Source organism: Priapulus caudatus, unplaced genomic scaffold (genome assembly GCF_000485595.1).
Source record: "Priapulus caudatus unplaced genomic scaffold, Priapulus_caudatus-5.0.1 Scaffold1229, whole genome shotgun sequence".
Classification (NCBI taxonomy): domain Eukaryota; kingdom Metazoa; phylum Priapulida; class Priapulimorpha; order Priapulimorphida; family Priapulidae; genus Priapulus; species Priapulus caudatus.
The window spans coordinates 48,007-53,327 of NW_014578290.1; the positions used below are offsets into that span (position 1 = coordinate 48,007).

At 44.0% G+C, this 5,321-nt stretch overlaps 1 long non-coding RNA gene across 1 annotated transcript in view; it reads left to right on the top strand.

Moving 5' to 3' along the window:
- The window catches only part of LOC106815896, a 3,617-nt gene extending 3,105 nt beyond the window's left edge, over positions 1–512 (top strand). The window contains exon 4 of the long non-coding RNA XR_001394805.1: positions 469–512. This is a non-coding gene — a long non-coding RNA (uncharacterized LOC106815896). The remainder of the gene's footprint in view (positions 1–468) is intronic.
- The last annotated feature ends 4,809 nt before the right edge of the window (positions 513–5,321 follow it).

Here is a 5,321-nt window from a genome sequence, read left to right on the forward strand (position 1 = left end):
AAAAATTGCCCATTTCCCACTCTGTCGCTTAATTTGAGCCTGGCTAATGATCGCATATATGCTATATGCTCGCGCGCGTAATACGTGATGTGCATGCTCAAACGTATCGCCGCGAATGGTGTGCCATAAAGTCCGGTAGTTTAGGTGAAATACGATGCACCCGGAAAAAAATGTATAAAGATGAATTTTTGCACCAGCTAGCAGATGTGTCATAAGAAGCAACATATCCAAAATCCGCCAAAAATCCGCTTCGGGAAAAATCTGCTTTTTACACATTTTTTTCCAAGTCAAAATGCTCTAATCTACCCGACTATAAGAGAAAAACAAGTCAGTCAATGATAAAAAGTGATTCTAATGTTGAGACTAATTCTGTTTCGGTTAACTGTCTATGATCAAAGTTAATGTTAATTAACACTAATGTTGAACGTAATTTTGTTTCTGACACGCGACTGCTGCGCTTTGTTTCAGATTGAAGCACGATTGAACGCGGTGGAAAGGACATTTCCATCCTCCGTCAGCCCTGAAGACTTCATCTCTCACTCTATAAGAAGAAGCTGCGAGCCCTCAAACATTACAAGCAGTTCCTTATAACGTGAAGAAGCGATTACACCTTACAAGCGGTTCTTTATACAGTGAGGCTATCAAACATACAAGACAGTTTTTCATCAGTGAGACTCTATTAAACATTACACACGGAGTTTTTAATACGAATAAGCTAAGGAGATCATGGCGTTTTAATCGTCACCATGACTAAGTTTCTCTACAGTGAAGCTGTCAGTCCAATCACCACAAGCAAGAGTTATATAACTGGTCAATAAATTACATATAGTAGTTTCTCAGGTGAAACTGCAAAAAGTTTTGCCAATCCAATTCGACCCACATCCGTCTTGGCCAATGATATCCTTTCCACACCTTTCCACCTTGGATGTTGTCAGGTCGGTGCCTGTTTGTAGTTATGTGTAGAAACGTGCGCACGTGCCGAAGTCTAACTTTTGCGGCGAATTCGGTGCAATCATTGTCGTTAAACGTCCTATCGCGGATGGTGATTGCTATGTGCTGCGTGACAGTGACGATGGATGATTGGTCAATTACAATGAGGATTTCTACGCTCCCTGCTGTGAAGGGCGAGCGTAGCTTATTGTGCTTCATGATACTACTCATGCATTTATTCCCTGTGTGCCCATATAGATATCTACTATATATATATATATAATATATATATATTATGGTTATACTTTACATTAAAAGACGTGTGTTTAAACTGTGTGTTGTTTGTGTGTGGTGTGCTGCGGTGCTTGCGTGCTTGCGTGCTTGCGTGCGTGCGTGTGTGTGTGTGTGTATGTGAGGGGGGTTGTAATTTTGCTATTCGTGTTTAACTGGTTGTCCGTTTCGTAGGCACACTGAGATTTGCAGGAATCGTCGTCTTATTTTAATATGTATTTTATCATTCGTGCGATCGTTACATAAATACGATGTATACTGTAGCATTCGATGTACGTGACGCAAATTGTTCGTGGCCCGACCAAAAATCCTGTAGCTATTACTCGAAATAGCATGATTGACGCGTTTTTCTATGTACGAGATGTTGATACTCGAATATATAACTGATACTCTACGACGAAGGCCCTTATATGTGACCGTGGCACCAATATGTACTCTCCTCTCTCTTCTCTCTCTTCTCTCTCTCTATACATATATATATATACTTACAGTATAATATATATATATATATACCAAGAGCTAGTAATAAATTATGTATATTACATATGGATGTTATATACACAATGTATTATTACACTATATATATATTATATTGTATATATATATATTATATATATTTTATATCAGTCAGACCTGTTAGTGGGTATTCAGCATCCAAGTGTCCTTCTAGACAGTGTCCGTTTTATAGAGTTGGTTTCACTCTTACACTGCATTCAGGCACTCGCCTTTGCTTATAGAGCGTTTGGTCTATAGAGCGAGATAGTCAACATTGAACAGGATTGACTGCATATGTATGTGTGTGTATGTCTTTATTCAGGGGGTGAATAGTGACAATGTCATTGAAAATTTGAAATGAAAAAATTTGAAATGTTTTTCAAAATGTAGTTTGTCATTATTCAGCTCTGCTTGTATGTACGTATACATATACCTACGTACATGCGCACGTACATGTATTACGTCACCGGTAACGTACGCTTGGCACGCTGGGAGACCCGACGGACCTGCACGTGCTCCACACACACCAGCAGGTTTAGCAAGGTTGAGCATGCCTGGCCGTACGCTGCAGTGATTCTACTGATTGCATCTCGTGTGCAGGCTGGTGTGCATCTCTGGGTGCATCTTGGGGTGCCAGGCTGGTGTGCACTTGGGGTGCAAGCCAAGTTGCATCTTGTGCAACCAAGTTGCATCTTGGTGCATGTCATGGTGCAGGCTGTGTGCATCTTGGGGTGCAAGCCAAGGTGCATCTAGGGGTGCATGTCATGGTGCAGGCTGGTGTGCATCTAGGGGTGCAAGCCAAGGTGCATCTAGGGGTGCATGTCATGGTGCAGGCTGGTGTGCATCTAGGGGTGCAAGCCAAGGTGCATCTCATCTCATGGTGCAGGCCGGGGGTGCCGAGGGTGGGGTGTAGGATGTTATCTGGAGTGTCATAATATAGGTCTATATTAATAGATCTATATTTAACATATCTAACGTACTATATGACACTCCTCGCGTTATCACTTGTACGTGTGCCTCACCACGGTGTGGCAAAAAAAACCGAGGCCTTTATCTGCTGGGAATCGCAGCGTTTTTCCGTTTTGTTCGGAATTCGTTGCTTTCCATTGTTGTACGTCGATGTCGATCGTATTCCGTTATTACCGACTGATCACATTGTATATAGACAGGCCCGTAGCCAGGGGGGGTTCGGGGGGTTCGAACGAGACCCCCCCCCGCCCCTCCCCCCCCAAGCCAAAAAAAAAAATTTGTTGAAAATTTGCAAGAATTTCACCTCAGGTCGCTCCATTTTAGTGTAATAATTGCAAAATCTCCATCCGTGCGAGGTGACAGTGAACACCCCCCTCCCCACCCTCCCCCGCTCGTACTTGGCTCCCTCGCCTGGTCGCTTCGCGCCCGAGCAGGGCGTGTACAGGGGGGTCCCAGGGAAGTCCAGACCCCCCCTGCTCGCGCAGAAAACGCATCTGAGGGGTGAACTTTTAAAAAATTAAGACCCGCCCCCTTCCGCGTGCTCTAACTTTGTGTTTACGGTTACCCCCCCCCCCCCTGTACAAATCCTGTACACGCCCCTGCCGAGCAAATTGCTAACATTGAAAAACGAACCCCCCCCCCCCCCAACATAAAGCTGGCTACGGCCTGTATAGAGAGAGAGAGTGAGAGAGAGAGAGAGAGAGAGAGAGAGAGAGAGAGAGAGAGAGAGAGAGACAGTGCGAACAAGAGAGAGAGAAAAAGAGGGGAGGGGACAGAGGAGAGAGAGAGACTTGCATTCCCGTGCGTGTGTACAACTTCCATTAACACTCAATATTACATTAATCATCATTAAATACATTATCGTGACATCGTGTGTGCCTCCGCGGGCTATCTATAGCTGTTCTACGAGAAACGGTTGCCAACGAGAAAGTTGTGAAAAAGTTGTGAAAAAGTGTGAGAACACGATATTTTTACATCTGGCAGGCAAACCTACGCTCGTATCGAGTGTCTGATTTAAGACTGTCCGTCAGGCAAAATGTGCCGCGCCAGTTACGTAGCGATGGCGACTGGTCAGTGAAGTTTGACTGACCGAGGAATGCATCGCTGTTACGTTGACACATGTGTAGATGTGTCAACGGTTTGCCAATCCTTCTATAGAAATCAAGAAACTAGCGACGTAGTTGTGAATGTGCTTTACAGCGTAGATTAACGTTGAGGATATTTCCTCGTAATAATGGTAGTAGCCGTAGGTGTATGTATATATATATATATATATGTATATATATATATACACATATATATATACATGTTTATATATATACATTTGTGCGTGTGTTAAGCCATCTGTGATTTCAACGTTCAACATCAAAGTTGACTTGCCTGTACGATGAACATTATAAAAGTTTATAATAAACATTATATTTAATTGTAGAAGAGCGTTATGCATATGGATCTGTCGTATACAGCTGTCAGCTGTAACAGCTATATATCGTGTGAACTATAGCTGTAATATCCTGCTACAGACAAGTTCCTGGAACATAATCCCACTATCAACTGATTACCTTCACGCGTAACTCACTGGAAACGCACCTTCTTAACGAATTTATACGTACTACTGCTGCTGCTCCCCTGTTTCCCATAACCCCCCGCCAGCCTCCCCTCTGGCTGGTTTCCCTGTTTTCCAAAACCCCCTGCTGGCCTCCCTTCTGGCAGGCTTCCCTGTTTCCTGAATCTCCCTGCAGGCCTTTCTGCTGGTTGGCTTCCCTGCTTCTCACAACCCCCTGTTGGCCTCCTTTCTAGTTGGCTTTCCTGTTTGATGTTTTCATTGCATAGAGTGCCACCTGTGGTGGAAGAGGGACTATCTAAAACACATGACTGCTCCTGGCTGCCTCCGTCCTGGCTTTCTCTTTCTCCTGCTCCTCCTTCTACTTCTCCTTCTCCTTCGCCTTCTCCTTTGCTATCATCCTGAAACAAGTCAAGTAGAGAGCATGTTGGAACTTAGAGAAACCGCTTACAAAAGACATGATAGTAATTTATAGTTTATACATACACGTATACACATACACACAAGTTTCTTTATATATATATATATATATATATTACATGTTGTATACCAGTAGCTCTTGTTCCAGTTGAGTCCACAACTGTTGTTGTGGTTGTTCGTACTGTTGCTGTTGCTGCTGTTGTTGCCATTGCTGATGTTGCTGCTGTTGTCGTGGCTGTTGCTGCTGTTGTCGTGGCTGTTGCTGCCATCGCTGTTGTTGCTGCTGCTGTTTTACCGAGGCCTGCTTGTATGGGTGTTGCTGTTGTTGATGATGGGGACGCTGCAACTGTTGCTGCCAGAGCACTTGCTGCAGTTGCTGTTGCTGTGCCTTCAGAGCGATGCAGTAGTCTTCTAGCTCTGCATCCATGCACTCATCCAACTCTGCTTTCAACCTGCAGTCACATGCCAAACCAATAATATATATATACAGTATATATATATATATATATATATATATATATATATACGACGACCTACGTACGTACGTTACGTTACGGTTTTACGGGTTACGGGGGGTCCGGTACCGTACTTCTACGTGGTCGACACTACGTTAGGACGGCGACGACGCGCCGTCGAGACGGACGGAGGAGAA